The sequence below is a fragment of the Schistocerca cancellata genome, chromosome 3 (assembly GCF_023864275.1).
Source record: "Schistocerca cancellata isolate TAMUIC-IGC-003103 chromosome 3, iqSchCanc2.1, whole genome shotgun sequence".
Lineage (NCBI taxonomy): Eukaryota > Metazoa > Arthropoda > Insecta > Orthoptera > Acrididae > Schistocerca > Schistocerca cancellata.
Window position 1 is genome coordinate 505817855 of NC_064628.1, and position 24511 is coordinate 505842365.

Consider the following 24511-nt stretch of genomic DNA (forward strand, 5'->3'; position numbering starts at 1 on the left):
ATTTACCTAACTCACTGATTATTTGCTGCATATTTTGAAATTTGGATGTCTGAATGAAGGAAACTGGCGACGTATCGTCTGATTTAATGTCATTATTGTTCTTTATAATGTCAACTCTAGTGGCTAATTCATCAAATTTTTCAGTTAGTGCTTATACCTGATTGTCATTTCTGGCGTCACAAGCATCAGTTTGTTTTTGCATTTTATGCGTAGTTTTATTTAATTTCTTAACGTCTGCTTTAATGTCATCGGGATCGTGTACTAATTCCAATTGTGCAATTCTACTAGTAACTGTCTGAATGTTTTCTGTGTATTTATTTTATAAGGTCTGAAGATAAGTGTCTGTTTTGTTTTCAGATCGGTAAGTTTAACCTGTAATTCTGTGTTCCATTGTTTGACTGTGTTAATTTCATACGATACCGTAGCAGTGTTGATGTCTACATATGTTTTTGCTTTCACGAGTGACTTACACTTATGTTCCTGTCTCTGTGTAATAATTGTTTGCATGACTTGTTTCTTTACTTTGTTCAGTTCTTGTATCAGTTTGCGGTAACGGGTTTCGCTGCTTTGTATGTGGTAATTAAAATGTTCGTCAATTTGGGTGTTCTGTTGTTCAAATTTCTCTTCAACTTTCGCATCCAAAGCACGTAAAAGTTCTGCTGATACTGCTTTAAGCTCATCGTGTAACCGTGTTGTGTTTTCTGAACATTGTTTAGCGACTGCGTTGATTTCATCTCTAAGTAATTTTGTTGTGGCTTTGTGTGTGTTCCGTATTTATCGTGCAACGGGTCTGATTTCTTCACCACCATTCCTGGTACAGGCCTTAATTTCCTCACGTAATTGTTTTCTAGTTTCATTACATTGCACGGCAATAGCTGTAATCTGTTGAGAAAGCTGTTCAATAGACGTGACAAGTTTTTCATTAATCTGTTTGAAATTTTCATCGGATTGTTTCACTGATCTGTAGCGTTTTTCATTCGACTGTTTGAAATTTTCTTTGGTTTGTTTGACCAGACCTGTCGTGTTTTTCATCAGACTGATCAAGGCGCTTGTTAAGTCGTTTATAATTGTTGTCTTGTTTTTCATTCGACCGTTTGATATTTTCATTTAGTTGTAGCAATACTGCCATAACATGATTAAGATCAAAATTAGTGACTCTTTTTATTGTGCTATGTAATAGTGTATGTGCTTTTAGTACTTGTTCTGTAACCATTTGTTCATTGTCTGATTCATGAAAAGGTTTGCTGATTGGTTGTGCACTGTTGGTCACTACATCGGAACTAAATAAATCTGACGTATTTTGAGTTTTCACTAGTAGCATTTAGCTGCTTACTGTGTAAATTTTGCACTTCTGATGTGTGAAACTGGGCAGCGTTCAATGTAGTGTAACGCACCGAGTCATCAATTGTTGTTATATTTACTGTTGACATCATTAAATCAATTGACTCATCGTTTAGATTTGAAATTTTACTGGTGGTTCACACGCACTGATTGTCTAAGGTAGAATTAGAACTGTGAGACTGAATATCTCTAGCATTATTAGTTAAACTACTCAAATCAGCGTTTTCATTCATTGCATTTCGCGAGGTACTGTTTGCAGTTCTTCGCAGCATTTATATAAGTCAAAGGTGGACACAAAATTAAACAAAGCCAAAGCGGACACAAAATGGAGCAATTACAGTGACAACAAAGAGCAATAAATAGCCAATGATCTGTGAAAAAAATAAAGAATTAGCAAATGGTTTGCGCCAGATTCAAACTACACTTAACACTAGATAAGTAAGAGCAGATATATAGCTGACTACTTCTCAGAAAATTCTCAAAAGTGCGATCCTGGCCGGATGTCGCCAAGTGTAACCTTCCCGTATATAAAAAATTTCCAGTACAAAATTGACTGAGGATTGAAACTGATAAATTTTGGACGTAATCAGCACTACGTCATGGCCCTGTAAAATCAACCTGAATAAACTGAAAAATTCTTACCTCATAATGGCATCGCTGGATAACACTCTAATATATCTGCTCCTAAATGGCACAGCTTAGTGCAATGCAGGCCTATCCATTACTACTGAACAACGTTTGTCTGATATTTGCATTATTAGAAAAAAACTGACTTTGCTTGTTGGCACAGCTGCATAGCTTGTCCTCTGATTATTAAACAACATATGACTATGATCTGGGAAAATTTGTAAAATATTTAAATTCAAGTAAATGATTGGAAAAAAATTATGTTCTAAAAAATCTTATTATTGAAAACATTTCTGCAAACCGTTACATAAAAAATTGAACATTATAAGTCTGACTTAATTAGTGCTGACAAATCACAAAAAGATTGAAACAAATTCATATTAATATCTCAGACAACAAATCTAAGTACGCACATGGCGATGAAGAATAATAAAGTTTACCTTACACTACATGGCAATGAACTGCACTCCACCAGCGGCGACTGATATTGGTCTTACGTGGCAAGCAACTGTACTGTAGCGATGAGCTACTACGACTTCTCCGTAACAATGAACTATCGCGACTGCTCTGTAGGACAGATCGATTATTACTTCTGCCGACATTGCTCTGACCTGTGATTCTATTACAGCAGAGATGTTTTATATCGCAGGCAGTGCGTGAGCAATACATCGAAATTACGTTTGCTCTTGTAGGGTAGTGAACAGTAAACCTCTTATATAATGAACCCCTTACACTACAACATACAGTATACATATTTTCAGTGACTTGCTTTTGTGCTTTGTTACCAGTGACTATGGGTTGCAGTGTTCTCTGTCAGCGATCAAATAATTTTCGGGACCGAGAGCTGGCTAAACCCACAGTCTAACATAGGGCCTAGTTCACACGATAGCACCGTCTTGCACCACTCATTGCGTGAAACGAGTTTCACGCAAATGGTTTCGTATATGTCTGTAGACACGCCGCCATCAGTGTACGTTCCAGTTCCTGAGTGCCATATATTATTGTCTAAAATGAAACTTTTGACATGTGTATGAGTTGTGGTGGAGTTAATGCTTCTTTGCGTGAAGTCGCTGCTTAAAAAAAATTAAGGAACGTGTTTGGGTTTGCAAGTGGATCAATAAAAGAAGTCAGCTGGTTGCTTGGCGATCTTGCTAAAAGAAATTGTATTGTATTGTGTTGTGTGTTAACTGGGGGCCTAGAAACGACGGAAAGGCTCCATCCCCATCACAGCCGCAGTGGTTCACAACCCCACGACGACTATCGCGGTCCACTTCACCTCTCCGTCACCCCATACCGAATGACTCATTTGTTGTTATTGTGTGGTTCAGCCCCAGGTGGACCCCCCCCCCCCCCCTCAGGGAACGTCTCACACCAGACAAGTGTGACCCCTATGTTTGCATGGTACAGTAATGGTGGTGTACACGTACGTGGAGAACTTGTTTGCGCAGCAACCGCCGACATAGCGTAGCGGAGGCAAAATAAGGGGAACCAGCCTGCATTCGCCGAGGCAGATGGAAAACCGCCTAAAAATCATCCACAGACTAGCGGGCTCACCGGACCTCGACACAAGTCCACCAGGTGCTCCTACCCAATCCTGCTTACCGAGCGGGCTAAAAGAAATGGTAGTGAAAGCTCGAAGAAACTATTTGAATCGCCTCCGAATATCACCAGACCACTTCACGTATCTTTCAATACAGTGAACAATGCAATAAGGAAAAAAGATACTGTAGTGCGTGCAGCCAGAGCTAAAGTTGCAAATTACATTGCGTTTCCTGTCAAGTGGCGATTCGTATTCTTCACTAAAATACCTGTATCGTGTTCCTAAATCCACAATTGTCAAATTTGTCCCAACTGTTTGTGATGCCATCTACATGGGACTTGCAGAATATATGGAGGTAAAGCATATCACTGTTTAATTATTTTTATAATATTATTATTAAGGGTCAAAATTGAATTTCCAATTACAATTTAACTTAATTCAATGTGGCATTATATGAGTACTATAAGGTGATGGCTTCTGACTGTGACAGTCCTTCTTCCCCACCTAATATTTGCTCGGCAGCAACTAACCGTTCTGAGTGGACTTGTTCTTTCTTTTGCTGTTCGGCCAGGAAACGCTTTCACTTAGAGTTAATTAGGGACTGGATTTCCTCCATCAGTTCTACGTTATATTCTTCTGGAAATTTCCGCATTTGCTTAATAATGCTCTAGAAAAACTGGTAATTTCATCCTCTTCCTCAGGATGATCTGTAATTTGACCTTAGCGCATCGACAGCATTTTCCAGATGCTGGATAGAGTCTTCGACACACCTTTCCTTTGTACTGTATTTTGATGCTGATTGCAAGCAGCTGCTGCAAGATTGAACACTCAAACTACAATTGATTTTGTTCATGTGGGTGGAGACTGTAGTTCACTTACTAGTGTGCCCTCCAATACATGCTGATTTTTCATATTCTTCATTTCTTTATCATCATCCTGGAAGGGAGAGAATGAGATTGTGATAACCAGACATGTAATATACCTAATCATAATTTAGTATCATTCTAATGACCTGGAATCATTGGATCAGTAATCCTAATTACTTTTTTCAGGTACCACAGGCTGAAAATGAATGGAGGGTCATCATGAAAGATTTTGAAATTCGATGGAATTTCCCATGCTTTTGTGCAGTAGATGGGAAACATTTAGTGATTAAATGTCCACCAAATACCTTTTCTGAATTCCACAATTACACTACTGGCCATTAAAATTGCTACACCACGAAGAGATGAAGATGATAAATGGGTATTCATTGGACAAATATATTATACTAGAACTGACATTTGATTACATTTTCACGCAATTTGGGTGCATAGATCCTGAGAAATCAGTACCCAGACAAACCACCTCTGGCCGTAATAACGGTCTTGATACGCCTGGGCGTTGAGTCAAACAGAGTTTGAATGGCGTGTACAGGTACAGCTGCCCATGCAGCTTCAACACGATACCACAGTTCATCAGGAGTAGTGACTGGCGTATTGTGACGAGCCAGTTGCTCGGCCACCATTGACCAGACGTTTTCAATTGGTGAGAGATCTGGAGAATGTGCTGGCCGGGGCAGCAGTCGAACATTTTCTGTATCCAGAAAGGCCCGTACAGGACCTGCAACATGCGGTCGTGCATTATCCTACCTAAATGTAGGGTTTCGTAGGGATCGAATGAAGGGTAGAGCCACGGGTCGTAACACATCTTAAAAGTAACGTTCACTGTTCAAAGTGCCGCCATTGCGAACAAGAGGTGACCGAGACGTGTAACCCATGGCACCCCATACCATCACGCCGGGTGATACGCCAGTATGGCGATGACTAATACACGCTTCCAATGTGCGTTCACCGCGATGTCGCCAAACACGGATGCAGCCATCATGATGCTGTAAACAGAACCTGGATACATCCGAAAAAATTACATTCGTCGTTGTGTACACCATCGCAGGCGCTCCTGTCTGTGATGCAGCGTCAAGGGTAACCGCAGCCATGGTCTCCGAGTTGATAGTCCATGCTGCTGAAAACGTCGTCGAACTGATCGTGCAGATGGTTGTTGTCTTGCAAACATCCCTGTCTGTTGACTCAGGGATCGAGACGTGGCTGCACGATCCGTTACAGCCATGCGGATAAGATGCCTGTCATCTCGACTGCTAGTGATACGAGGCCGTTGGGATCCAGCACGGCGTTCCGTATGACCCTCCTGAACCCACCGATTCCATATTCTGCTAACAGTCATTGGATCTCGACCAACGCGAGCAGGAATGTCGCGATAGGCTACAATCTGACCTTTATCAAAGTCGGAATCGTGGTGGTACGCATTTCTCCTCCTTAAACGAGGCATCACAACGATGTTTCACCAGGAAACGCCGGTCAACTGCTGTTTGTGTATGAGAAATCGGTTGGAAACCTTCTTCGTGTCAGCACGTTGTAGGTGTCGCCACCGGCGCCAACCTTGTGTGAATGCTCTGAAATGCTAATCACTTGCATATCACAGCATCTTCTTCCTGTCGGTTAAATTTCGCGTCTGTAGCACATCATCTTCGTGGTGTAGCAATTTTAATGGCCAGTACTGTACAAGGGGACCTTCAGCATTGTTCTCTTTGCTGTTGTAGACGGTAATTACTGATTTATTTGTGCTAATATTGGTGAAGCAGAGAGGGCGTCTGTTGGTGGCATTTTTGCAAGCTGTACACTAAAATCGGCAATAAAATCCAGAATTCTCTGCCTGCCAGAAGATGCAGTTTTAGTTGGTAATGATGCTTTCCCATTGACACCGTATTTGATGAAACCTTTTTCAAAACATGTCCCACTGAGCATAAAAGAAAAAATATTCAATTACAGACTTTCGAGAGCTCGACGTGTTGTAGAAAATGCGTTCGGAATTCTCATGTCGAAATTTCGTGTATCTGAAAAGCCGATACCACTCAACACACAAATAGTGGACAAAATTGAAAGGTATACAAGTGCTGTCCACAACTGGCAGAGAAAAGCAGCTCCCCAACAATATTTACAGCCCAAATTGATAGACCAGGCGAATGTGGAATGTGGAATTTACCAGCCAGGGATATGGAGTATAAATGCAGAGGGGCTGATAGATGCAGGCCTACAAGCCGGCAGCAGTAATTATTCAAAACAGGCTGTATTAAGAACAACATGATTTACAGACTACTTTATTACAGATGGAGCTGTGCCGGGGCAAAATTTAAGAATCTGAAAATATGTACCAGTACTACAAAATGTGAATGTTAAGCTCTGACGACTTTTTAAATAAATGAATATTGAGTAAAGAATTCAACTTACCAGATTTGTGTATCCTGTTCACCTATACACAATCTTCCTTAAAAACGAATGAGACATCTCGAACCATGGGATTTTCGTCTTGTAGACACGGGCTGCTCCACAGCTAGATGTTTTGCTTGCCTGCATTTTCTTAGTTCGTTGGTGTATGTACTCCTAATTGATTGTATTTTGTCCTGCAGCTCAGACATCGTTTGTCCTTCAATGTTTATATCGCGTAGGACGGCCTCAAGTGCAACAACACGTCGCTGCTTGTTTTTTTAGTCGGCATCATTGAAATCCCACAAACACTTATCCATAGTGTAGATGTCCAAAATGCGAAGAATTTCTTTCATTCCTCACTTCATATTTCTGTTTGTTTAAACTATACTGACACACGTAACCCCAAAGCTCGCGCAAGTATAATAGTGTCGCCAAAGGACCGCACCGAAACTGCTTACGTTCATAATCGGGTTGCGCAAACGCGCACCGCGCATGAGCAGTAGTCACGTAGCACCGTTGCATGCAATCTAGTGTCGTCGTGTAAACGAGGCATAATAGTAGCGACTGCAGCGCACCAAGCTGCCAGGAGGTTGCACTATTAAGTTCGGTGAGATCTTGTGAAAGCGAAAGCGAATCGTAATTGTTTATGTTGGGCTGTAAAATGATTTTTACAAACGAGAGCGTCTGTAGCGCAATAAATTGCAGCAACAAGAAGATGAAGACACCACAGTTGTCTTTTTTTAGGTTTCCTAACGATCTTAGGAGGTATGAATCGCTACATTACAGAACAGTTTACATACGATTTCTTGTAATCTACACATATTTACTGGAGAATGTTGTGTCCTTTAAGAATAAAAAATTACTACTAAACAGCAGAAGACTTGACCTTTTGCAGAAAAGCGTCGTATATCTTCTCAAAAATCTGAAGTTTCTTCACAGCACTTTCAGTCAAATCAGTGAATGTGGAACATCGGTATGGTGTACAGAATGCAATAACTACATTATTTAACGTAGCAGATAAGCTACCACAACCGTAGCTGAAGTAAAGACCACACAGACGTGATAAGAAAATAACAAAAGGAATAAAAATTGTTTCCGAACGCAGAGGAAACCAGTTTCACAATTGTTGCTGCATCTGACCCACAAACTTCAGTAATGTTCAACACATTCGCTTATAAAGCAAAAATAATTACATTTACAAAAAACATTTATGTACTAGAAAGTTGTGTGAAGTGTAAGACTGTGCTATGCACTAGGCACCCTTCAGAGTTTTTATACAAGGAAAATGCCTGTCATAATAGGAATTGACACCGAGCGGTTCTAGGCGCTTCAGTCTGGAACCGTGCGACCCCTACGGTCGCAGGTTCAAATCCTGCCTCGGGCATGGGTGTGTGTGATGTCCTTAGGTTAGTTAGGTTTAAAATTAAGTTCTAGAGGACTGATGACCTCAGAAGTTAAGTCCCATAGTGCTCAGAGCCATTTGAACCATTTTGAATAGGAATTGAAAACTAAACAAATACTTTTTTTCATGCATGAAATATGTGTTTGTATTCTGTTGTTTCCAGCGGAGTCAGCTGCAATTACGTATGTATTTGGAATTATTTATCGATTATTAATTTGTAGCTTACGTCACTGAATTACAGAGATTCGACTGTTTTTGCATGTATTTCGTGATCGTTGAAGTCTCTTGGTAATTTACTAATGCTTGGAACGCAAAAGTCCTATAACTATTTCGCTAATTAACTAAAAAATAATTAAAATCAAACTTTAATTTTACGGCTGTTATCTCGCCGCTTGGGGCGCTAGTGTCACACCAGATGGTAACGTTTTTCACAGCAGTGAGTTTCCCTACTGTATGTGTCAGATTGTGCTACGCCGAAAATAGGAAGCTCTGAGACGTTTAGCTATTCATGGAACGTATATGAAAAAGACAGCTTAGACGCCGTGGGAAGGGATCTGGTCAGTGCAGCCGAGAAAAATGTCTCTACTGTCAGTGTGACAGTGACGTTATCTGGTCGCGTGTAACAGGTCTAGGTGAAACCAAGATAACTGTTGACATTTTTACCGGCCACCCGATTCTTCTGTGGCGGTTTTGGAAACACTGATAGAAAGTCTACGTCAGTAGAGCGGAAAGAATCACATCATACAATATTAGTTGGAGACGACTTTAACCTACCAAGCATACACTGGTATGTCTATGTATTCAATGCAGGAGGTACAGACAGATATACTTGTGAAGTTCTTTGATCACATTGCCCGAAAACTGTCTTCAGAAGCTAGTTCGACAGTCCCCATGCAATGGTAATATTTTAGACCTCGTAGCCGCAAATAGGCCTGACTTAATCGACGGCGTCAGTATATAGACGGTCATTGGTGACCATGATGTAACGACTTTGGTTGACAGCGTTAATAAATCAGTCAAGAGGTTATAGGTGAGCATTTCTGCTAGAAACAGCAGATAGACGGTTTTTAGCATCCCACTTTAAACAATGAATTGACATAGCATAGCTCCAGTATGACGGACGTAGAGGAATTATACTCAAAGTTTAAACGGATTGTAATTCGTACTCTGGAGAACTATGTGCAGACTAAGTGGATTAACAGCGAAATTCTGAAAATGATAAGGAAACAAAGCTTCTGCACTCTCGGTTCAAAAGAGAATGGGCAAATGATGAAAGAAAAAAGTTAAGAGAAATTCGTGCGTCTGCAAAAATATCGATGGGCGAAGCTTACAACGGCCGTCGTCATATCTTGCCATAGACCCGAGAAAATTCTGGTTCTAAGTAAAATCGGCTAGTGGGTCGATGTCTTGTATTCAGTCACACGTTGACCAGTCTGGTGTGGCAGTAGAATTAGAAAAAGTAATGCCTAAGTTTTAAATTTCGAATTTAAGAAACAATTCACACAGGACAATCGTACTAACATACCAGGTCGTGATGGAATCCCAAATCGGTTTTACAAAGAGCAATTGATAGCTCTGACCCATTGCTTAGCTTGCACTTATCGCGAATCTCTCGCCCAGAGCAAACCCATAAGCGACTGGTAAAGAGCGCTGCTGACTTCTGTATATAGAAAGGTAAAAGAACGGACCAGAAAAATTACAGACCAATATCCTTAACATAGGTCTGCTGTAGAATCCTTTCATATATTTCCAGTTCGAATTTAAAAAGTTACCTTGAGAGGGAAAAGTTTCTTCTGTCCACAAACCACCACGGTTCTAGAAAACATCATTAGTGCGAAACTCAGCGTGCCCTCTTCTCACGTGAGATCCTGCGAATCATGAATGAAGGGCAACAGGCGGATTTCATATTTCTAGGTTTCAGTAATGCCTTTGGCACGGTGCCACACTGTCGACTGTTAACGAAGGTACGAACATACGGAACAGGTTCCTAGGTATGTATCTCAAAGACTTCTTAAGTAAGAGAACCCAGTATGTTGTCCTCGACGGCGAGTGTTCACGGGAGATAAGAGTATGATCAGAAGTGTCTCAGGAAAGTGTGATAAGACCGCTGTTATTTTATATGCACATAAACGATCTGCTGACAATGTCAGCAGCAGACAGCGGCTGTTTGCTGACGATGCTGAGATGTATGCGAATGTATCGTCGTTGAGTGGCTGTAGGAGAATACAAGATGACTTAGAAAAAAATTCTAGCTGATGTATGAACGACAGATAGCTCTAAATGTAGGAAAAGTCTAAGTTAATGCAGATGAGTAGGAAAAACAAACACATAACGTTCGAATACAGTAGTATGTTCCTTGACATAGTTACGTCGACGAAATAAGCTATTGCTAAGCAATATGAAATGGAATGAGCATGTAAGTGGTGCAGTAGGGAAGGCGAATTTTAGGGGTGTCGATCATTTTTAGAGGAGAGCCTACATAGTGCGACCCATTGTAGACTAGTCTTCGAGTGTTTGGGATACGCACCAGGTCGGATTAGGACAAGACATCGAAACAGTTTAGAAGTGGGCAGCTAGAACTATTACCGGTATCTTACAATAGCACGCGATTATTACGAAGATGCTTCGAGAACTCAAATGTTAATGAATGGACGGAATTCGACATTCCTTTGGAGGAGCACTTTGAGAAAATTTAGAGAACCGGCATTTGAAACTAGCTCCAGAGAGATTCTACTGCCGCCAATTTACATTTCGCTTAAGGACCATGAAGGTAAGAGTGGAGAGATCAGGCCTGGTATAGAGGCATATTGACAGTTGTTCTTCCCTCGTTCTGTTTGCGAGTGGTGCAGAAAAGAAAATGATGCCAACGGTAGCTTGCGGTGTATGTGTGTTGTGTCAGCTACTGAGGGAGTCAGCACCAGTAGGAAAGAAAAGCGGATTCTGGCGCACCTTTCATATCAAATTGATATAAAATTAGTTCAGTAAATTAATTAACTGATCAATTAATTACCCCCACCTCCTAATAACGTCATGAGTTTTCCACAGCTGACACATGGGACCCTTCCCCTACCACCAGCCCCTCCCCTTCCCTCCCCTCTAAATTGTGGTAAATTGAAATTTTGGTGAGAAATTCAAAAATGGTGCCCTTGGGCCTCCACATTCCCCTCTTCCCTACCCTTCTCCCCTCCCCCATTTCGAAACTAGTGGGAAAAGGGCTCAGACTGTGTTGGTCTGCCGAATACGATGGACCTAAGTCTTTATTTTGTACACAGTGCGCAACATAGCTTGTTGTTGTAGTAGTCTTCAGTACTAAGACTGGTTTGATGCAGCTCTCCATGCTACTCTATCCTGTGCAAGCCTCTTCATCAACCCCGTACCTACTGCAGCCTACATCCTTCTGAATCTGCTTAGTGTATTCATCTCTTGGTCTCCCTCCACGATTTTCACCCTCCACGCTGCCCTCCAGTACTAAATTGGCGATCCCTTGATACCTCAGAACATGTCCTACCAACCGATCCCTTCTTCTAGTCAAGTTGTGCCACAAACTCCTCTTCTCCCCAATTCTACTCAATACCTCCTCATTAGTTATGTGATCTACCCATCCAATCTTCAGCATTCTTCTGTAGCACCACAGTTCGAAAGCTTTTATTCTCTTCTTGTCTAAACTATTTATAACTATTTATCGTCCACGTTTCACTTCCATACATGACTACACTCCATACAGATACTTTCAGAAACGACTTCCTGACACCTAAATCAATACCCGATGTTAACAAATTTCTCTTCTTCAGAAACGCTTTCCTTACCATTGCCAGTCTACATTTTATATCCTCTCTACTTCGACCATCGTCAATTATTTTGCTCCCCGAATAGCAAAACTCCTTTACTACTTTAAGTGTCTCATTTCGAAATCTAATTCCCGCAGCATCACCCGACTTAATTCGACTACATTCCAGTATCCTCGTTTTGCTTTTGTTGATGTTCATCTTATACCCTCCTTTCAAGACACTGTCCCGTTCAACTGCTCTTCCAAGTTCTTTGCCGTCTCTGACAGAATTACAATGTCATCGGCGAACCTCAAAGTTTTTATTTCTACTCCATGGATTTCAATACCTACTCCGAACTTTTCTTTCGTTTTCTTTACTGCTTGCTCAATATACAGATTGAATAGCATCAGGGAGAGGCTACAACCCTGTCTCATTCCCTTCCCAACCACTGCTTCCATTTCGTGTCCCTCGACTCTTATAACTGCCATCTGCTTTCTGTACAAATTGTAAATAGCCTGTCGCTCCCTGTATTTTACCCCTGCCACCTTCAGAACATTGCTTATTTAAACAATTTGAGTTGCCATCGATTGAGCAGTAAATAGTAGCTCCCCCCAGTATAGTCAGCAGCTTCTGTATGTGGAGTGGATATTTTCGCTATTGGTTTAACACTGAGGAACTGCTCCAGCCAGTCTAGTCAATAGCCCTATATGGAAAGCATATATCTACAAGCGAATAGCTGCTGCTGGGAGGAGCATAGCCGGCCGCGGTGGTCTAGCGGTTCTAGGCGCGCAGTCCGGAACCGCGCGACTGCTACAGTCGCAGGTTAGAATCCTGCCTCGGGCATGGATGTGTGTGATGTCCTTAGGTTAGTTAGGTTTAAGTAGTTCTAAGTTCTAGGGGACTGATGACCACAGATGTTAAAGTCCCATAGTGCTCAGAGCCATTTGAACCATTTTGAGGAGCATAAGGATGGGTCATAACAATATTAGAACAGCGATCCACTGCCCCAGGACACCTATTTTCTTTTCCTTTATTGTTATTTCATCTCCCAATTCCCCATATGGGTGGGTCATTGGGCTATCAGCAGTACAATACTCCGCTCTTCAGCGAAGAGTTCTCACAAAAATAGAACAAAAGTGATAGAAAAACAAATATGTGAGGACTTGTTATATTGTAAGTTAAAAAGATTAATGATGGACAGCTAAAAGGACTAAGAACATATACAACTTAAAAACACATATGTGATGAGGTGAAATTCTTCAATGAAAAAACACAGGAACACTGCAATTGCATAGAACATCTAAAAGACCGGAAAAAGGTAAAAAATATTCTGGGAGGGGAGAATATGCACCATAGAGATTTAGGGGATAGTGGGTAAGGAGATAGGGGTCGGTTAAGTGGATAAACTATGGAGAGGAAAGGTAGAAGACGAAGCAGATAGTGTGATTATAGACATTGGGAAGGACAGAAGGTGAGGAGAGTAATGGTGTGTTGGGAGGGTAGTAGCATAAGAAGAAATGGATACGACTGAGTGTAGAAGGAAAAAGAGAGAGGAGCCCTGATGTGGAGTGGGACAGGTGAGGAAGGGTTAAAGTTGGTAGGAGGGATAAATATAAGGGTGGATATGATTGTATGGGAGAGGGAGCTCATTGTAGTGTCATTGGATAGGATATGGTGTGTATAGAAGTGTAGCATTGGAGGGATGTGTTGGTGAAGGAGTAGCTGCATACCAGGGTTGGTTATTAGAATGGAGACAATAGGGTTATTGGAGACTAGACTGCGGACACCCACATTTGATGTGGGTGAGGAGGGTGGGAACTCGGTGAAATGGTAGAGAATCCAGGTGGGGGAAGGTAAACAAATGCAAAAAGCGAGATGGAGTGCATAGCGTTCTAGGATTTGGAAGGATTTATAGAAATTTGGTGCAATGGAGAGCCAAGCAACATTTGAATAAAAAAGGGTAGGTCAGATGAGGGTTTTGTAGGTGTGGAGGACAGTGAAGGGGTATAATCACAAGGTTCAGCCTTGTAGTAGTTTTAGTAATTTTAGTCTATTGTGAGCTATCAGTTGGATGGTTAGTAGGTGGAGGTTCCATGCAAGTGCCAGCTGAGGGTTAGTCAAAGATATTTTAGTGTGTTAGTTTGCTGGATAGGAAGGTTAAAAATGGTAAGGTTATGTCATAGAGGTGGGAGACGCAGGTGGTTTGTCCTATAAATATTGGCTGGGTTTTGGAGGGGTTGATCTTGAGGATCCATTGGTTACACCAGGATGTAAACTGATTGAGGTGAATTTGAAGGGACTGTTGAGATTTCTAGAGTGTTGGGTTGAGGGTGAGGAAAAGTAGTGTCATCAGCATTCTGAAGGAGATGGTCTGGTGGTGGTGGTTTGCGTATATCAGCGGTGTAAAGGAGATAAAGGAGAGGAGAGAGGACAGAACCTTGGGGTACCTCTGCAGTGGGATGGAAAGTATGGGAATTGGCATCGTTAATAGTGACAAAGGATGGACGATTAGGCACGAAGGATGCAATAAGGCAGACGTAGTTAACTGGAAGTGCATATGTCTGGAGTTTGAGTTTGAAGAGGAGACCGGACTAACATACATGATCGTAGGCTTTTTCTAGGTCGAGGGAGACAAAAATAGCGAATTTACAGGAGTTGAGTTGGTGGGGTAGGAGATGGGAGAGGTGTAGGAGCTGGACATCAGAGGAGAAATTAAGATGGAAGCTACACTGGGTAACTGGAAAAAGGTGGTGTTGGTTCAGGTGTTGATGGATGTGCTGGAAGAGGATGGATTTGAGGACCTTGTTAAACACAGTGGTGAGGCAGATGGGGTGGTATAAGGTGATATCAGTAGGAGATTGTTAGGGTTTGACGAAAAGTAGGATTTTTTTGTTTTCCATTGTTGAGGATAGTCACCTGTGAAGAATATAGTGGTGTAAAGGGTTGCAACAGTGATAAGGAAGGAGAGGGGGTATTCTTTGAGGTGTCGATATGTAATGCAGTCATGACTGGAGAAAGTGTTGCGTTTCTTGCTGAGTACTTGTTTTATGTTACTTACTGTAATTGGTGTATTTAATTCTCTGTATGGTATGTTATCCAAGTACTGAAAGCTGTGAGCCAGGGACGGAACAACGACATTTGTACGTTCATGGACATTAGGGAAAAGAGAGTAACCAAAATTTGCACCATCGGGAATGGAGAAGACACATAGAATGCAAAGTGGTTAGCTTTGCTCAAGTTGTCAAGTAAGGGATGGATATCATGGAGAAGTGGGTAGTAATGTATAGTTTTATAGCCAGTGAGTCAATGGAATGCTTTCCAGTACTTGAAACAGTTAATGGGGAGTGTAGCGTTGAGTTTGGTGCATGTCTGGTGCCAGTCACGGCGTTTCCTTGCATTCCTGATATGTCTCTATATTTGCAGGTGTTGTAGTTTTTGACTGCATCACAGAAATGAGTCTGCAGAAAGGACAGGATTCTCAGAGGAATAGCAGGGCTTTGGAGGGGGAGGGAGGGGCGGTGGGGATATATGGTCTTGGTAGGAATGTGAGTGGATATAAAATCTGACAAGGTCCACTATAGGAAGGACGTGGCATGAGGCATAACGACAGGTTTCTGGAGGGACACGGGGCAGCTCTTGGACAGAGATTCAGATGGGGTGCACAGGGATCAGGTTATGTGGAGGAGATTGTAGGGAGTACAGGTAGATGGTCACTTCCAACCGGATGAAGGACTTCTGCAGTGAGATATCAAAGGAGATTGGGAAATGTTAGGATGACATCAGGACTGATGTGGCTTTCCCTTACAGGGAATCAGTAAACTAACGCCACCACTGGTGTTCTGCAGCCATCTGCTATGAATGTTCAGGTCTGCAGCAATAATGTAGGTAGAAATGTACAATATATATGGCTAAGGAAGTCATACAGAATGGGTTGATGATGTCGAATGTAAATGGTCACATAGGCAATATTTAGGGTGTGGAAAAAGAGAGTAAGGACCAAGTGTTTCAGTAGGTGTATTGTAAAGGGCCGTGGCCAAAACAGAATGCTCTTGTTGTGGCCAAATGCAACTCCAACTCTGGTCAGGGGAAGGGGATTACCTGTGTTGTGGAGGATATAGGAAGAGGTGCAGTTTGTGTAACAGGTTTGGAGAAATGTTTCGTTAAAGATAAATGTATGGACGTTGTGATGGGATAGAGTATGTATTATAAGGTGTTTATTGATGGGGAGAAAGAGAATGCTGTGTTACAGGATTATGTGGTGCTGCCATGGTTTGTGTGAATGCGGTCTGAGCATGTTTAGACAAGGCTGTCATGGTGGGTGAAAACGAAGTGGATCTGGTTATGGAAGTAAATGTTTTGTGTGTTGAAGATGGAATGGGCTGCAAGGGAGATTTGTTGGAGGGTGTGTGGGCATTGGAATGGATGGATGTTTTGGAGAACGATTGTAAGGACATCGATAATATTTTCAGTAGTGGGAATTGTTGGGATGAGTAGGTATATAGTGGGACAGATTGGGAGAGTGTGTTCATGTTTGGTAGGTTGTGGATTAGCTTTGCTTTTCGTTGAGTAAGTGAGGTGGGAGTCATTGCAGGTGTAGCAGGTATGTGGGGTGCTAGGTTAGGGCCCTGTTTAAGAAAATGGAAGGTTTTTCTGTGTGGACAAGTAGGTGGCTTTCGACGATCTGCGGTAAGGGGGGTCATTGTAATAGAGGCATTTTGGCAGAATTAGGACTGAAGATGGAATTTTGAAGGTTCAATATTGTGTTGATAGTGGAAGATCAGGGTTCCTCTTTAAGGAGGAGGTCTATGGTGGCAGGAAATTCAGAGAATATATGGACAAGGGAATGGGACCCAGGTCATTATTGATGAACAGGGCTCTTCAGGCTAAATCCATGTGGTTGTTAACCTCTGACACCACTTCCTCGTCCATGATCTCAAGGTCGACTTTTGTGACCACAGCAGTGAGGTTGGGTGATGGTGGGAAGGTTGAGCTTAATTGGCCCTGGGTGTGGTGGTGAGAGGTGTTAAGGAGGCTCTTGGACCAAAGGTAATGCAAGCAATTTTGGAGATGATTGAAATATGGAAGTTGAAATTTAGGGGCTTTAATAAGATGGAATATTTTCTTGGGATCATTTGTTGAATGTGGAGCCTGGGCAGGTATTTTTGATTTTGTAGGTGAGGAATTTCGGTTTAAGGAACTTTGGGTCAGGGTTGGAGAGGATGAAGGTGTCGAAGGTAGGGGAAGAAGTTGGAGAAGGAAAAGCTGTATTCATATGCAGGGTGTCTTCAGGTTCAGTGTGGTTTTGTAGGTGTGGGAATGTGAGAGATGTCAGTGGTTTGACGTTTTGCAGGTTTCTTAACTGCTTTGGGAGAGAAGAATGGTTGTGGGATGGGTGGGTGGTGGGATACGAAGTTGTTTATGGTTGCCTGGTGTAGGTCCTTCATCATGGCTTGCATTGGTCGGTGGAGTTAGGCTCAATGAGGTGATGCTTGAGACATCACCTGTTGCAACTGTTACTTGGCAGGCAGTGACACATGCAGCAGTGGTGGAGCTGGCTGGTGAGTCCTGGATGAAAGAGAAAAGGTGGAGTGAGCTGGGGACAGAGATAGATACATATGTAACTCCAGCAGTAGGACACGATATGGTAGGTAAAGGAGGATGGATGTAGGAGGAAGGGTTAGAGGACATGCTCCATATGGTGACAGTGGGAGCAGGAGAGGTGTAGATGATTGAAATAATACAGAGGTCCATAATGGCAGAGAGTGATGAATAGCGTTGACTGCGATGAACAGCTGCTGAAACAACGCTGAGATGATTGTGACTAGCTGTGAACGATGAGAATGGCTCTGATGTGACAGGAATGACAGGAGCTACGTCAGTGATGCGGCGGCGGTGATTGGCAGATGTAAGCTGTGGCGATTCTGTTGATCATTGCTGATTCTTCCAACTTCAGAGGCAGTTTCCCATACTCCGGACAAGAGAGTGTCCTGAACTTCTGCTCCTCCGCCCCCTTTGAGAAGGCTATTGGCAGAATGAGGGTGCCTTCTGATGCTGGAAGTCTTCGGCCGCCAATGCTGATTATTAATCAAAACTTAAGCAACGGCTGGGTTTCGAACCTGCGATCGAGGGCGCTTTAGATTATTAAGCAAAGACGCTGCCCATAGACTATGAGTGTATTACTGCCATCCAGAACAGGCGTCAAAACTTTACAGAAGTCCATGGAATCGACTTCGATCACTGGTCGTGTGCTCCAGTGGACCAATACATGTATATTTAATGGGTTCACCACACAGGATCGATGTCAACACGCAGATGGTATTTGTGTCCCAATGTACCCGAAGAGAGAAATGCTGTAAACTCTTACTGATTTCTCTACCAAGCAATGTTAGCGAAGCTTTTATAGCTCGTAGTTTTACTCCATTGGATGTTACAAAATAATAAGGAGAGGGAGAAACAAGAGAAAGGAGATTAGGACATGCACTTATAGAGCGATGTTTGTAGACTATCATTTAATATCAATGTTTTACTTCTGAGTTTCTTTGTGTGGACTGAGTATACTGTGCCTGGTTATGAATTTCTTCCTGTAGATTAGTGTGCTATTTTCCTCGTTGTGATAGCTCTCTACCTGTCAGCGTTTTAACTAATGGAACAGTGCAGTCAGAATGTGATGCGATTTCGTAAGAATTGTGGGGTCTGTAACTTGGTGGGGGGACATCTCTTACTCGCAGAAACTGGTGGACTCAAATGCTATATACCGAAGACTCGAAGATTCATGAGGATGTGGCAGGTAAGCGATACTGTGACGAAAGAGGAGTTGAGAGCTCTATATTGTTTCTTATAAGTATTGTGGGCAAACATACGAGTATTACAACCTCCTGCATACATCTCGCGAAGTGACTACAATGAGAAAATTTGGGGCTAATATCAATGTTTCTACAGAGAGGCAAGCAGCACCAGCAGAAGTTCTGTCTTTTGTGTTATCAATAAATAAGAGACAACATACTTGTGCTTGTAAATCGATGGGTTGACACCTTAATAAGAAGATTAAATTTACATTTACACCTACATGGTTTCTTTGCAAGACATGTTGCCGTGTGCGTCGAAGGTACCATGTACCACTACTTATCATTGCCTTCTCTATTCCACTCGCCAATTCACCGAGGGAGAAAGACTACATGTTTGCCTCTCTATGAGCTATAATTTCCTGTATCTTATTTTCGTGGTCCTTATGCGAAATGTACATTGGCGGTAGTAGAATCCTTGTGCTTTTTTATCTTCAGACACTGTGTTCAGGTAAGATAATTAACACTTTGCAAGCGGGGGAAAGGGGTATGTGGAGAGCCAACAGCGCCCTCTGGTGGTGGTGGTGGTGGTGGTGGTGTTGTTGTGAACTAGAAGCTAGACCTGAACCTCAAGGTGAACACAAATTTTGATATTCCTGCCAATAATTTGAATTTCCCACCAAAATTTCAATTTCCCATCAATTAGTGGGAAGAGATCAGGATGGGAGAGAGATGTGTGGAGGAAAGATGAGGGATGGGGTGGGGTGAGGTGGGGTGGTGGGGTGGGGGAAGGACCCATGTGCCAACTGGGGAAAACCCACGATGTCATCAGAATGGGGTTATTTATTCCTCAATTAATTATTTTCTGTAATTAACTTCATATCAATTTGATATCAAAAGTGTACCCGGACCTGCTTTGCCCTGCTACTAGCACTTACTCAAGCAGGGAAGGAGAGCAGTTTCGATGGTCTGTGGCAGGAATCCAAAATGATCTGTAGAAAACACTTGCAGAGCACTTTATTTCTGGACAGCAGGGAAACATAACTCAACTTCTCACTATGAGGTGGCTGTATGTCCTTCCTGTGCCTCCTGTATGCAATTACTTTTATACACTATTACTACTCACAGAATGCAGACTAAGTATCGTTTTCCCACAACTCAGTACTGATGTTCTCGAAGTCTGTGACCAAACTAGCTTTGATCAGCTATGGGAGGCTCGTTAAGTCAGCATTGGCAGGCGGCGCTGAACTCTTCCTGGAGATGTGGCACTGCCCAATCTTTCCGTTGGCGCTCATGTCTGTGCTTTCTTGATGCCATTTCACGGAACTCCCCTGGTCAGTGTGCAGTTGATGCATGAGGACTGCACAGTATGTGATATAGACATTGAAACAGTAGATGGCTGAGCGTGTTGGACAAAGATTCCCATATTTTGTTTCCTGCCTTTTTACAGCATAGAGGTTTCTGAATCACTAGGACAGAAAAGAAAATACTATGTGTTACTGCGCCTATTGCTTTGGGTGTCCTCAATACCTGGAGGAGAACAAATAGATTGTTTCGAAACTACTAGAAAAACGGTGACAATTCTGCTATATGACTTCAGTAGTATAGCGTTATCCAGTTGTTGATAAGCTGATCAGAAAATTGATTCAGCTCTGTTCCACTTATCCTGTATTCACACAATCCGTAGTCGTGGAACAACACCACAGGTGCAGACGACCTCCTAAATCATAAACTTGCACTAGTCCAACATTTAAGCACATGTAATTCGCAAAATAGAATTTAAGCACTGAAGACGTATCTTGAAGAAAGTTCACGCCGCCTGCTCAGGCACACTAAAGGTGTCAAAAATTACGAATGAACTAAGCGATTATTCACTAACAATAACATGATACTAAAATAAGCCCAAGTATCTGCTTCTCAATGTAAAAGGACATATGTATTTAAATGCATATTACCTAAAGTGACACCAGCATTTGTTACGATTTAATGTCCCACAGATACGAATTTCAAGTCCCAACAATGCATTTCTTACAATAGGATTTTAAATACACAGTTTTCAATTAGATTATTAGTATTTCTAGGTAACTCATAATGGGTTTAGCCGAGATTTCCCAGTGCTTGTCAATTTTCTGTACGAAATGTACATTTAAGATACAAACCACATTATATATTCCTGGGAAACTTAATTTTTGCACGATTTTCAGGAAGAGAGAATATTTATTTGAAATAAAAAGTTATTCTGACTATTTGGTCGTTTTCTAATGAAGTACTACAATGTTGTGCTCCTCTGATAGTTCCTTACCACAATCAGTGACAGAAGAGTTATAGCTGCACATGCCAAATGAAACATTTTGGCTAATTAAATGGAAAAAAATACATGCTATGGAAATAAGAACAAACATAATGTGTTTTAATTACATCCTGCACTCTAGTGCTGTTTGTTGTAATTAATAAATATGTTCAACGTGCATTGGTTTCCCAAGCTAGCTAACACAATACAATCCATCATCATATAAATTGATCTTTACATAAAAATGACTTTGCAGTGTTGGACTTAACAATATGCATTACCACATAAAAATGGCACCCGACATAGATTATATTCTACAGAATGGTACTAATGAATGTGATGCTGAAGATTAAAAAAATTAGTCGCAGATAAGCCCATCAAAATATTAAATGCTCAAACAAAAGTTATATTATTACTAACATATTTGCACCATCACAGGACTTCTGTTTTTGTTCGTTTCAGTACACTCAGTATTGTATTTCGGTAACTGTCTGCTAAATAGCTGAAATTTGGTAATATATTTTGAACAACCGAACAATTCTTCGATTCAAATAAGATTTTATTTGAATATAAACATACTCACTATTGTACAATGTAATTACAAAAAATTATTCGTTAATCATTTATAGTTTACGAATTTTGAGCATCTTGTACTCCTAAAATAGTTTTAATAGTACTTTCCACGCTGTTATGTCCCGGTAATGCAGCATACAGGTTCATGGCACTACCAGGTATTAAATACGGATCAAACTACAGCTCTCTGAGCATCAGTCCAAATATAGCTTTTCCATTACTCAAGGGAGGTGTCCCTTTTCTGTAGAAAATAAACAAATGGCTAACTAATTCTTTATTTATTGATATGAAATTCTGAAATCTCCCTTTAAAGGATTTGTTAATTAGAATTGATCGGTGACTCCATGGAGTGCTGTGTGCACAACGACCATACATGTTAAATTAAAAGGAAGGTCATTGTTGGCCGTAATATTGATGGTTTATAGATAGCAAAATCGATTCTTCAGTGCTGGAAGTTAAAAATTTCACATAATGATCAGTGAATAAAACCAAAAACCACAAATACACCTGAGTATAAACCAACTGTTGGAATGAACATTCTCGTGGTGTACAAAGTAAACTCATAGACACTGGTATCAAGTTACCAGTAACCAAATCTGAGAGACTATAACAATAACTGAAGCCGCTGTTTACATTCACTTATACAGCAGACCTCGGATTGACAGGGTCTTGGAACGCCCTCTATGTGGCGTGTGTCACGTGAAGACTTAACAATACTTTATTTGGCAAGAGATTACCACAAAATACCAAAGTACACTTTCAAATCATTAACTGAACATTTCAATTTTTACAATTGTACATTAAAAAGTGCACAGCAAAAAAGAAAGGGGGAAATGCAGATCTTAGCAACATATGCTGGCGTGTTATTTTCAAACAACTTAAAAAACATGTATGCATAAAAATCAACAGGTAAAATTATATGGTGTCAGATTACAGGACTAGTAAAAAAGAAAAATATGCAAATAACATGACGTCAAATATAACAGAACTTGTTATAACACAGTAACCGCCATGTGGCGTAGGGAATCAGAGATATAAAGTTATTAATTTACGTAAAATATTACATTGAAACCAAGAATTCAAATAAATAAATAGTGGCAATTATACAATGTATGTCACAATACAGCAGGTCAAAATGCGATGAAACATTACGTTCGTTCTAGTCGGCGCCAACCTGTAATGGATCTCCACCTCTCTTACTAGCTTACTCAAAAATTTAAGACATTTTCAAGTAACCTCTGAATATTTCAGCTGCTGTAATTACTATAAACATTCATTATTATGCTCTTAGTTTATTTAAGAAATAATAATTGAATCATTTCCTTTTAATAGTTAGTCAAAGACTTTTAACATTGCTCATAAAATCGGTGTCTCAAGCATCGATTTTTATGGTTTCAGTTTAAGGGTTGAATTTTATTAATTTTTAGTCAAATTTCAGCTGTTGCATTACATGTTCAATCGATAAAATGTAAATCTACTCTTATCTGCATTGACTCACATGCGTGAATCCGTCAATGCCCACAGTGTAGCTTCGAGGTCATGTCAGACACCTGTTGTAGACAGCAAACAGCGTGTGTGATGGATCGCCTATATCGGCCGTCATGACCTTCTTTGCAATATTTGAGTTTTTAATAAGGTGATTGCTGAGATGCCGACGAACTAACGCCGTGGAGGATTTTCTGTGTGTTAAATGGATGAAAACTGTTTCATAACTGAGCTGCGCTATCAATGATACGACAGTTGGAACACCTGTAACTAGTCGTTGGCAGCGATCTATGCGACAGCTGGCGATAAAACCGCAGTTGTCAAAGAACGCCAGGCCATGACCACTAATGACTGAAAGTATTTAATGATATTGTTAAAAACCAGTTTTGTACTTTTTAATCATGTACGAAATCTTGTGTTACATGTATGCGCCAGGCCAGATTTGCTTGACTGGAATTTGAATTGAAATATTAGTGATTACTGATAGCCAGAGTAACTCGGCGCGATATTTGTTAGGGAATGAGAATACTTCGCCACTGATTTAGAGCATTTCTCACCTTTTGATTCGCAGTTTACTTCACTGAATAAATTTATTAGTGAGTTTGCGTGGTTGAAGTTTCACATTGACGAGGTACTTTGTTTATTGCGTGTATAGTTCTGATCTCTCATCACTATGAGCACGAAGTCAGATAATTGAAGAGAATGTCCGGGGCTAGTTAACTGAGATAGCTAAAGAATTATTAGGGATACATATTTTTAAGCCCCATTGTGTAGCACATACTTGGATCGATGACTAACTAGGTGCATCCAAGTTCGTATGGGCTATTGAACTCAGGATAAATTAAAGCCCATGAATAGAACGAACGCTAAAGTCTAAATATTCTAGGGAAAAATTGTTTCACAAGCAGCATCACCAGATATGTTTCAAGAAAAAGACAGAGCACCACGGAAGCAGACCACCGTCCTTCTCTCTCACACAATGGCACCCCTCACATCCGATCATGGTGCTCCGTCCTTTCCCATGATGCCAATTTTTATTCTCATTTACTTTTCTACATCTACGTCTATGTTCTTCAAAGCACTATAGAGTGCTTGTCAGACGGCACTTTCGTCTCACAGATTTTCGGCTTCCATTGATGTAACGAGAGCGAAACCATGACTGCTTAAATAAGACTGGGCGTTCTATAATAACTAATCTAATTTCTTCTTTGTTGGCGACTGTTCCTTGGACGGTTTAAAATAAGCTTTTGCGATATAGTTAACATTTATCTCAAAGTGTCTAGTCGTGTAGGATGTCAGCCTTTCCATGACGTTCTCCCGAGGGTCAAATAACTCTTTCAGCCACGTTTCATAAGGAGTACACCCGAGTAAGCAGTTTTCTAGCATGGGAAACACTAGTGTCTTATAAGCAGCCTTCTTTGAGTATTAACTGAATTTTTTA